We start from the raw sequence: 12,393 nt of genomic DNA, 5'->3' as shown, positions 1-12,393 counted from the left end.
GAGGAAACCGGAGCGCCCGGAGGAAACCTAACCTAACTGCGAGGCAGCAGCGCTACCACTGCGCCATCGTGCCGCCCCTGAGTTTAATTCCAAATTACATTATTTTACTTTAAGACTGGTAACTGAGGCCATGAACAAACGCAGCTGAAACATTTAATTAATGTTAAGTGAGCTGAAAGAAAAAGAGTGACACAGAGATAAAGAGAGACAAATAGAGTAGCTCAAGAAAACTACTAAAAGAGTGGTGACGTGTACCCTGTTTGGTGATGGTCATTTTATGGTCAGCATTTACTATGTGCTATTTAAAATTGAATTGTGTTAGCAAAGATTGTGTTCCATCTTTCGTAATTGGCTCCAAAATAGGAATTGTAAAGACTGTGAACAAAAATATAAAAGCTCTGGCAACTGTACTGAAAGCTCAAGCTCACCTATGGATTGATGGAAGACAACCCTCCTGCCGTGCCTAGGACCATGCCTCCCACACTCTCGAGGTGAACAGAGCCGACTGCTAGGAGCCCCGCTTCTGCATTGCCATTTGCCAGAAGCTCCCTTCAACTAATCATTTATTGGACTGTAAGCTGATTTTAAAAGAAGCAAAGTGTATTCTTTATTTGGTGTTATTTTATTTATTTCTTCATCTTAGAATTACCACTGTACCATTAGGGAAGGATATAATATTTTGCTTCATTTTTTATATTTACAGTGGTGTGAAAAACCATTTGCCCCCTTCCTGATTTCTTATTCTTTTGCATGTTTGTCACACAAAATGTTTCTGATCATCAAACACATTTAACCATTAGTCAAATACAACCCCAGACCATCACACTACCACCACCATATTTTACTGTTGGTATGATGTTCTTTTTCTGAAATGCTGTGTTCCTTTACGCCAGATGTAACGGGACATTTTCCTTCCAAAAAGTTCAACTTTTGTCTCATCAGTCCACAAGGTATTTTCCCAAAAGTCTTGGCAATCATTGAGATGTTTCTTAGCAAAATTGAGACGAGCCCTAATGTTCTTTTTGCTTAACAGTGGTTTGTGTCTTGGAAATCTGCCATGCAGGCCGTTTTTGTCCAGTCTCTTTCTTATGGTGGAGTCGTGAACACTGACCTTAATTGAGGCAAGTGAGGCCTGCAGTTCTTTAGACGTTGTCCTGGGGTCTTTTGTGACCTCTCAGATGAGTCGTCTCTGCGCTCTTGGGGTAATTTTGGTCGGCCGGCCACTCCTGGGAAGGTTCACCACTGTTCCATGTTTTTGCCATTTGTGGATAATGGCTCTCACTGTGGTTCGCTGGAGTTCCAAAGCTTTAGAAATGGCTTTATAACCTTCACCAGACTGATAGATCTCAATTACTTCTGTTCTCATTTGTTCCTGAATTTCTTTGGATCTTGGCATGATGTCTAGCTTTTGAGGTGCTTTTGGTCTACTTCTCTGTGTCAGGCAGCTCCTATTTAAGTGACTTCTTGATTGAAACAGGTGTGGCAGTAATCAGGGCTGGGGGTGGCTACGGAAATTGAACTCAGGTGTGATACACCACAGTTAGGTGATTTTTTAACAAGGGGGCAATTACTTTTTCACACAGGGCCATGTAAGTTTGGATTTTTTCTCCCTAAATAATAAAAACCATCATTTAAAAACTGCATTTTGTGTTTACTTGTCTTATATTTGACTAATGGTTAAATGTGTTTGATGATCAGAAACATTTTGTGCGACAAACATGCAAAAGAATAAGAAATCAGGAAGGGGGCAAATAGTTTTTCACACCACTGTATATATATATATAAGGGCTGGGAAGCAATTAAAAAATTTACTAATCACATAAATGTATTAATTGTGATTAATCACATCTAACATTAAAATACTGTATGTAGTTCTAAAATGAATACATAAATCACAAAGTACACACTGAATCTCAAAATTAATATAGAACACAAAAGAATTGAAAAAATAATTGCTGACATAGTTTAAACTAAAACAATAACCTTAAACCTGAGCTTTTAACAAAATACTTCTTGAGCAAGTGCAACCTGAATTTAAATGCCTTCCTAAAAAGCAAGGTGTAAAAAAGGCAATAAGAGAATGAGACCAATGTATTAATTCTCAGATTGGCATGGCGTATGAAACACAGACACAAGTAAACAAAGCAATCGAAACGACTGTTGAATGCACTGCTAATTAATTGAAAGAATATGCATCTCTTAAATGTGCATACATTAAACTTTTGTTAAAACTCCGCAAATACTGCAGTCAGTTGTTCATCACCATCAACAACTGAAAATTATCCTCTACACAAGTGGTGTGTCTGTGACGTCAACCTCTGAGCCACTTTTTTTGCTGCCCATATCCCACTCCTTTGGACAGTTTAGTAAGTCTAAAAGATTTCATACTTTTTTGGTTAGTAGAATCGTGATGTGCCTTGGGAATTTTTGGGTTATGAAAAGTGTTGGAAAGCACTGCTCTACCTACACCTTTGCTCCTAGCACATTAAAAAAAGACCTCTGTAGCTGTTATCTCGTTTAAACACTGACACCGTACATTACTAAGGCCGTTATGTTGTGTTCTTTGCATGAATTAATGAAGATACTGGAATCATGGGTAGGAATAATCATTATATATATATATATATATATATATATATATATATATATATATATATATAAATAATTTTTTTGGTTTGTTTAGTTAAGCTGTCCTCTTTAACATACATTTTCCCAGGGTGCATACACTCCCTGCTGAATACGCAAGTGTGTATGTGGCTGTATGTATTGAATTTTAATTACATACTCTTTCCGTTAAAGTCTCTGCTACAACTTTAGCAGAAGGCCATCCCTTTAATGGGATGAAGTGGACATACTTTCTGAAATAATCCACTGTCACCAAGATAGTGTTAAACTCTCATGACAGAGAAATGTCAGTAAAAAAAATATCAAACAATATATTCCCATGGATGATGCAGAATAGGGAGTGATTAAAGAACCCTTATATGAAAATCAAGTGCCTGACAACAAACCTCACAAGCACCCATGTAGTTACTTGCGTTTTGTACATTTTCTAACACCAATACAATTGTTTAATAGCTGGATGGCCAGTTATGTAACTTGGATGTATTATTTCTAAATCTTGCTGTCTAAGGTCTTTAGGAATATATAGTTTTCCTTAAGGTATATTCTTTGGGTTCCTTGCATTGTTTTGTGCCCTGTCAATTTTGAATTATAGATCTTTTACTAAAGGAATAAGTATAGTCTGTGAGAACGTTTCTTTGTTAGTTATAAACTAATTCTTGATCATGCTCAACTGGGATATGACATAGAGCATCTGCCTTTATGTTTTTAGATCATGGTCTGTAGATGACATAGTAATTGAAACAAATAAAGCATAATGCCCAACTAGCTTCATGAGCATTGAGTTGTTTAGGAGACTTTAGATACGCTCGTAAGATTTTTGTGATCATTATAAATTATGATTGGAAACTTAGGAGTGTTGCCATTCCTCCAGAGCTAATTTTATAGCTAACAGTTCTCTATTCCCTAAATCATAGTTCTGTTGAGATTGATTGAGGTTTTTAGAAACGAAAGTAAAAGGGTGAATCAACCCTGAGTCAGGAAACCTGTTATGAAAGTACCACCTCTACCCTGAAACTGGATGTGTCCACTTCTAAAACAAAAGGTAATTCTGGATAACAGAGATCAAGTGCCCTGGTGAATAAGTGTGCTATGTAGTCAAAAACTGTTTGTGTCCATTTTGTCCATTGAATGATTTTTTTTTACTTGTCAGTGATGGATCACTGTACTAAAGTTTTAAATAAATTGTTGGTAATATTTGGCAAATCCCACAACTATTTGCACCCATTTTACACTTCCTGCTGGGAACCAAATTACAATGGTTGAACTTTCTGAGTAATCCATGGCCACATACTGGAGATCTCATAGCACAAGCATAAAACATTTTTCTTATAACATTCACATTTTCCTAACTTGGCCAACAAATCAACAGGAGGCAATTTAATACCTCTTTAACATGGCTGATGTGATTTTGCAAGTCAGGATAAAATGAGAATATCATCGATATAAACCAACACATTAATACCCGATATATCTCGAAATATGATATTAACAAATAATTAAAATATTGTTGGGTTTGGCTAATCAATAGGACATGCCCTTGTATTCATAAAGGCCACTTGAGGTTTTGCAGTCTGTTTTCCATTCACGGTCTTCTTTACAAGAATTAGGTTGAAGCACTAAAATCTAAAAAAAACTTAAAATCTAGATCTAAAAACTTAAATCTAATTTAGTGAAAACAGTTGACTCGGTGACTTGGTTAAAGATGGAAGACATAAGAGGAAGATGACAGCTAATCTTAGCAGTGATTTTGTTCATCTCCCTATAATCAATACAGGGACACAGCCTCCATATTTCATTTCTACAAAAAAGAAAACAGCGCCAGTTGGGTTATCAGACTTGGTAATAAACCCATTTTGTAAATTCTCAGTAAGTTATTGTTTCCTTGTCTCTTGTTCAGAGCTGGACAAAGCATAGGTTTTCACTTTTGGTTATTTGAGAATCTGATAGTTACTCAGTAGCACTATTGTGCCCTCTGAAGATGTACTAGTGAAGCCTGTTGTTTACTGAACACATAAGCAAGTTCTCAGGTTGAACAACAGAAACAGTATTACATGTTATTACTGAGGACGCCTTTTTAAGCAATGTGTTTTACATCATAGACTGTTGTTTAATGTCTTAATTTTGTCAGTTAATTACAAGATTATGCTCCTGAAGCCAAAGAAACCCAAAATAATGTGTGGTATAGGAGGCTGAATAATACAAAAAAATTCATAGATTCTTTATGTGTGAGTCCTGTTTTAACTGTGACTATAGCAGTAGTAAAATCTAACTGCAGGTAGCTCACCTCACTCAGCAACAGAAAATGTTTACCTGTCTGATTTGAAAGGCAAACATTTTTTGTTGCTGAGTGGCTCACCATCACTCTGATTTGACTGAGGTGGGCTACCTGCCATCATGAATTATTCACCACACTCCTCCCTCATAGGTTACCCCAAGTAACAATTGTTTCATGACATAGTTGGTAATATGACACTAATTGTTTGGATTATTACTAAATGTTATTTTTTGCGTCCTTCACTGTCAGTATTGTTCTTCAAAGAGGACAGGCAAACTTTTGATTTGTTGTGCAGCTGGAAATCTTTGAAGAAGAATCATTTGCTTTGTAGGTCATTACACCAATAGCAAATGAATTGAGTCAGGAATAAGTAAAATGAATACAAAATATAGCAAAAGGACTTGACTGCTGAGGAGAGGTGCACACCTACATTAAAGGTAAAAATGAAAGTATTTTTGAAAATGAAATGAAATGAAAGGATTTTTAATGGTTTAATTTTCTATTTCTTTGTTGCCTGCATTAGTGGTCCAAAATAATCTATACTGTTCTACGGTTTCTTTGATGTACAACATAGCTCAACAGTTTGTAATATTTAGACCTCAAGTTCATGACTTCTTAAAGGGCTAATGCGTTCATCCATCCAACATGCCATTTTCTCTCTTTTTGATTTTTACAGCTGTAATCTCAAGTCAGTAGCCGGTGATGTATCTGCCATGAGAGGGTCAGATCTCAGACTCTTGCTGTGTAAAGATTCATATTGTGTTTTGTCTCTGTCTTGTATCTTCTTGTCCAGTTACTTCATATATTTAAGTATAAACATGCTTTCTTGTATTGTGCTGTTATTTTTATTCATCATTGTGTAAGAAGAATAGAGCTGCTTGCTATACCTGAGTGTATAGACGGGTGTAGAGTTCTAGCTTAGGGGTCTGACATCAGACTTCACCCTGTCCTGCATCTCTCAACAGGTTATTTGTTATTTATTCAGACAATTTATTTCTGCTCTCATTTTGCTTCATTTGTGAGTAAAATTCACCAGAATGTTTAATGGTTTGAAATAACATTAATGTTCCCTTTGCCATTCATTTTTATTTTTAAATTTTCAAGTTATAGCTTAAATGTGTCTTTTGTGCATTTGGATTCTCAACAGCAGTGCTGTTGTTTGCAATGTACCGTATGTTGAAAAGAAAAATATAAAACACTTTATTATTAGCTGCATTACAAAACACATTGCAACTGAAAGTGCAGCTATTAAATATATATATTTAGATGAAGCAGATGAAAAATGAGCAAGGTGTGGTCCCAAATGAAAGGCCAGTACCAAAAATAAGGAGGAGGGAAGTAAAGAAAGAACTGAATTTACTGAAAAAAATAAGTAGATGTGTTGTGGGATCTAATGAAGACCGTTAAACAGGAGAGAACACCAGAAGAGTGGAGGCACCATGTTATTGTATCCATTTATAAGGAGAAGGGTGAGAGTCAGGATTGTGGAAAGTATAAAAGGATAAGGCCGATGTCACACATAGTGTAAGTTTGGGAAAGGGTTATAGAGAAAAGGTTTAGGAGAAGACCACCATAAGAGGGGAGCAGTTCGGCTTTATACCAGGGAGATTAACAACTGATGCCATCTTTGTATCGACAAAAAAGAAATGGGACAATTAGAGGTGAAACAAAAATGGGAGAGATATCTAAGAAAGTGCAGGAAAGTCGGCTGAAGTGGTATGGACTTGTAATAAGGAGACACAAAGAATATGTGGGCAAAGGAGTGATGGGAATGGAAATATAGGGGAAGAAAACAAGGGAGGCCAAAGCAGAGGAGGATGGATGAAGTAAAAGAAGATTTGAAGGAAAAGGGCTTGAATAGCGAGAGGTGCAGGACCGAGCTGTTTGGAGAAGTTTGATCAAGCACTTCGGCCCCACACAGAAGTGGGAAAAGATGAAACGGAAGAAGACGGTGCATCACAAAATGGGCCTAACAGAATGTAACTGCCAGACAGACAGAAATCTGCTTATATTTTTTTTTCCTGTTTAAATTGTTCTTTGTTAAGTTATAGTGCCAGTTGTTTGTCTACCACCTCAATTGTAGACTGTTGGTATTAGGAATCTCTACAGCGATGTGCAATTTGTTGTAATGAAAAATACTACGCAACTCTGTTGTGCTGATCTTTCTTGTTTACTCAAGAAACTGACAACCATTAATTAGACTTCTGATAATGACGATGATGGGCATGTCTTGAATGTGGGCTGCATTTATATTTTTCTCTCCAAGCTGCTACATATCCTCCCAGTGATATTTTCAGCATCAGCAGTCAAACTCAGGTCACTAGAATGAGGTGTAATAAACTGCGATCTCCATTTAACCAGTTACCAATATCTGACAGATGGGTTTATGACTTTACTGTGCAGAGGCGCTGTCTGCCTTGTTGTGTGCACCACCCATTACAAATATCCTGCGGGCTCAGTAGAAATGAAAGTCTGGAGATGGATGCACCTGAGTAAATAACTGGTTCTAAACTTTTAAAGCAAAAGTGAATTGTACGACTTGACTTCTAAACTTACAACTGACTTCATCTGGATCCCAGTTAAGAAACTTGAAGATACTTTGAAGGCAGTGGTGATGAACAACAAAACCCACTGAATAATCAGGGCCAAACAGAATGTCAGGATCCAAATCTAGAAAGAGCACTTGGCTGTTAGGATGGGGGAATCCTATTGGACAATGGAGGAGTAGCCGCTCTACAAACACACACCTAGCTTCCTCTGTCTAAGGGACAGCTGCTACAATGCTAGTGCCAGTATTGAAAGCACAACTCCTTGAAATGGAGGCAGGGACATTGTCAACTTTTAACAGCCTTCTGACCCTTGCATAAGCCCACTTTGTTGATTACACAGTATAAAGGTTGATGGAATGTATTATGTTAGCTTTGGGCACAAAACAGCAAAAACTAAATATGATGCCAATCAATTGTATGGTTTTACAGTCATCAGTTTTCTAATCTGTACATCTTCATACTGAAAAATAGACAATGCAGAGAAAAGTCACAAAGGAGGGGAAGAAAGAATCAACTTTACTCAGTAATGCTGGGGTTTTTAACTGAACCCAGTGACACAGTGATGCTAGCCACTCTGTCAAATGGACAGAAACATAGCTTATTTGAAGTTTTATTCAAACCATTGGCCAGACGTACCAAAAAGACTTAAGGTTGATTTGTAAATGGCATAACCAAATTATGCTTACCTTGTACCTGAGCTAAACAATTGCTAATTAATAAGCTGTACAGCACATTCCAAAGCATGATAAAGTACCCGACACCTGAAAAATGGCCCAACCTTTGGTAAATCTACAAGCAAAATTACATCCCAACATAAAAGTGTTTACCAGAACTATTCATTTGTGAGATCTCCAGCATTGCCTTCAGAACTCCACCAGGACCAGTATTATAGTCACTTTCCCATTGCAACAATGCCTTACGATGGATTGGCCTTTCATTCCCAGTGTGTCCCAGTGAGTACTTTGCTACTCAGATAAACTCTGGCTCCTGCACTATCCAAATTTGAAATTACTGGCGTTATTGAAAATAGTTAATGGAGGGTGCAAGAATCACAATGTAATAAATGATGATAGCATATTGTTGTAGTATTAGTACTCTTTCATTTTTTTAGTCGTTATAAGAACAGCAGTATTTTTGGGCAGTTCCATTTTTGTGTAAGGATAATTATTAAGCAAGCACCATTCATTCATTGCCCCCTGTGCTTGCATGGGTTATACTCCAGGCTCTCCAATTTTTCTCCCATTCCCACAAAGCCATTCACATGAGGTATACTGGTGACTCTGAAATAGCCTTAGGTAGGAATTTATTTCAGTCTACCCAATGGTAAACGGACTCCGTAGCCATGGTTGACTCCTGCAATGTACTCCATCCTCATGCGCCTGAAATGGATTCAGTGAATTTGAGAAAGTCATCATGTGTTAAGCTATTCATGGCTTTAAAGCATTAATGAGAATTCTTTTTCTATAATATGTTTTTTTTTAGACAACAAAATTACTGAAGATAACCCATCAGTCAAGGTAAGCAGCTTTTAAATATTTTTTGCTAAATATACTCTAAAGATATACACAGTAATGTTTTTGGCAAGATGGTGGTGGGGTCTCAAAGACTTCCGAGGAATGGTGTTGGATGTAAAACAGTCATCCAATAAAGCCATGAAGAGTGTGTGTGTGAGTAAGAATGAACATACATCATGCTCATAAAACAGTAAAAATGGTTGCACTTCTGCTTAAATCTACTGTCTTTGGTACTCGGCTACTGACAGTCTCGAGAAGGATCTCATCTTGGATTGGCTCAAAGAGTTAAGGAAACTAAGGCAGGTGATCAGAGTGGCAGCAGCACAGTTTGAGGAAGGACACAGTTTTTAGTAAACCTCACATGAGGAAGACACACTGCATTTTATAATGTATTAGGCTACAAGCTCCACTGATAATAAAATGCCATCCAAATAATACTACAAAAAATCTGAAAAAAATGAAAATCTATCAACTTATTTTCATACATTGCAACCATCAAGTGACAATTTTATGAACATCAAATACTCATTCAACACTGAAAGCTGAAATGTAATGAATATTCGTAAGTTTTCCATTTGCAGCAAAGCACTAATTCACATTATACATAAGTTATCGATGTGTGATTCATGATGATGATGATGACTACTCCAGTACAACAAGCTGTATACATACATTCACATACCATTTAAATTTAAGTTACGAAAAAATCAACCAATGGGTTGATTAAGAGGGATCTAGTATTCAAGCCCTAAGGTGGAATTGACAAGTTTAGGCTGCACATGTTTGAGCAAAGATGTGCCATCAAAATGGTTAAGGAGTAAAAGGTTAGTGATGCCAGACACACAGAAAATTTGGCATATTGCAAACAATTTTTAGATAAGAAATTTCATTGAGCATATAATATGGAAGTTAAATTTGCTATGAATATTTTACCAATATATTAAATCACTGAGGATATTTTAGTGCTTATTTAATTGTGTTGAATTGTGAGGCCATTGTGACATAACAGAGTTGTAGCAGCCAGTGTTGGATGGGGATATCACTACCTGACCAGGTATGTGCAGAATGTTCCTGCATGCATACTGTAAGCATATTACATGTTACACTTTATGCCACTGCCAAATCAGCTTTGTACAGATTTGCACCCGACATATATTAAAAAAAGAAAAAGAAGAAACATGCAATATTTTATTTTAGGATACATAAGCTGACCACAACGACAATATTATGAAAATACTTTGTCATTCTACATAGATTCATTTTGTATTGTCTTTGCTACTGGATTAAGCCTGTTTTGCTCCTCACTATGTAGCACAGATCGGGTAGTGACAGGTAATGCCTTCAAGATTGGAACTCTGTGAGCGCACAGAGATTGGTGTTGTATACTTGGAGACAATGCAAGAGGCACAGTGCAAGTCAGGCATTCCTGACGACTATATGATGTTGATCCCTAAACCTTACACTCATAATATTGGGGGCACTGATTGGCGGTGCTATGCTGCATTTTTTGAAGTTGCAATGTGTTCCTCTTACCCTCCCAGAGTCAGAAAGTACATATGACCCTATGAAATGATAATAATAATAAAATACTTATTATTATTACAATGACATTTCTATGTTTTTGATGGAAGAAAAAAAGTGTGAAACATTAATGCAGATTGGAAATAAAAGAGACATATCAGATGGATGCATCCCCTGGCAAAAAAAAAAAAATCTTAGGGCTAATTGTTGTGTTTGTGTGTTTTATTTGTGTGTTTGTTTGTGGCTATCATTCCTTCTGCATCTTAGGTTTTTTGGAGCATGGTGGTGCAGTGGTTAGCACTGCTGCCTCACAGCTCATATCATATCTTTGGGCACAGTAATTGGTTCAGGATCATTGGCACAATTTCCCTAGCCCTCAGAGACATTTGAAATAACACTGAACTATTATAATCCACTCAAAACTTGTTCAGTTCCTCCTTACCCCATTAACATTGATGCATTTCACTGAGCTTATCAAAGTTCACAAACATTTCCTTGATTTTCCCAAACTGAGAGTAAATCCGACTCCACAGGATTCACTCATCACTATTCAGGTTGTTTCCCTTTGTGGTCTTCATTGGGTTGATCAACCTCTTGGGTTCTCTTGCTTTTGGCCTACCAGTTTTTGCTCATATTTTAAGATCACAGCTGCTGGATCGCTGTGAGCCACTAGGAGCAGCATTGTGATCCGATGCATCTTATGGCTAAAATGTTCATATTTTCTGAAATTTAAATTAACAATATTGTAACTGGCAAGATATTACTTAGGACAGCATTCCCACTTTCTCTCATACTGTCCTCCGTGAGAAGGCAGAATTGGGATGTGAACATGGGACTCTGGGATTAGAGCTGCCATTTCTTCCATTTACTGTAGCTAAAGAAGATATCCATCAGCTACATCAGACAGATCTAGCTCTCGTAGACTGAGAAGAGCTTTTCCAGGGCATCTTTTCTGTCTTAGACTTGCCTCTGCACACCTCTGGTAACAATCACAATAAAGGAAATGTTAAGTGAATGTGGTGAGTTTGTTTGTGTATCAGCATCTGAAATAGTCATACAGTTATGAATTACATTTGTTATGTTTCCAATTAGGAATGCTTAAACCAAAGCCACCTTATTGAAACGTCCTTGCTGTTTTTTGTGTGTGTGTGTGGTTTTTTTTTTTAGGTCCTGAAATAATGGAAGATATGAGCGAAAACAGCTCGTGTCCCAAGAGCAGTAAAACAAAAGAGTTGCACAAGGTAAGTGTAATGATTTAGAATGATATGAACACTTTAAGATCTGTTTCTAGACAACTGTCATCAGATATGTTTTATCCTTAACACTAACTTTATCATGAACCCTAAACCTCCCATTTATTCACCTTAATAAAAAATATATAATAAGTGAATGAGTCAATCACTTTTTAATGTTTCTTTCACAGAGCACCTTTCAAACACAGCAGCAGTTTATTTTTTAAATGGTGATTTTCATGTTATTCTATTCCTCAAAGTACCACAGAGACTATCAAACCCACAATTTATCCATCTGCTGACTTTCTGGAATCACTTCTCCCTTTATAGGGTTTGGGTGGATCACAGCATTCGGCAAGAGAGAATGCGCCAGTATATAACAGGACACACTTAAGTGCACAGTGTTCTTCCTGTAGTAGAGTGAGGAAGATTTATTTTGCTAAAGGGGAGACAAAGTGAAAACCTAACATGTATCAAGAGTTAATATAATAGATAAAGTCAGTAGTCAAGCTAAGTCACTAGATGTATGTGTAGTCAAGCAGCGTGTCAAAATATAAAACAGAAAACAAATTGCTAAGCAAACTTATAAGGTGAAATAAATAGAATAGTAGCACCCTTTTTTTACCTTAGCAATCCTTAATTATGGATGACTGCAAGCATGCGTTATTAGCTTTTAA

The 12,393-nt window shown here is 36.9% G+C and overlaps 1 protein-coding gene across 1 annotated transcript in view; it reads left to right on the top strand.

The window, feature by feature from the left end:
• Positions 1-5,145: 5,145 nt before the first annotated feature.
• Positions 5,146-12,393, top strand: part of LOC120516704 (deoxynucleoside triphosphate triphosphohydrolase SAMHD1-like) — a 58,781-nt gene continuing 51,533 nt past the window's right edge. Inside the window, exons 1-3 of the transcript XR_005630892.1 lie at positions 5,146-5,337; positions 8,932-8,966; positions 11,652-11,725. The gene's annotated coding sequence lies outside the window, so the exon portion shown is untranslated. The remainder of the gene's footprint in view (positions 5,338-8,931; positions 8,967-11,651; positions 11,726-12,393) is intronic.

This window comes from Polypterus senegalus, chromosome 16 (assembly GCF_016835505.1).
Source record: "Polypterus senegalus isolate Bchr_013 chromosome 16, ASM1683550v1, whole genome shotgun sequence".
Taxonomy (NCBI): domain Eukaryota; kingdom Metazoa; phylum Chordata; class Cladistia; order Polypteriformes; family Polypteridae; genus Polypterus; species Polypterus senegalus.
Note: the sequence above shows the minus strand (reverse complement) of the source record. Positions and strands in the feature narration are given on the sequence as shown.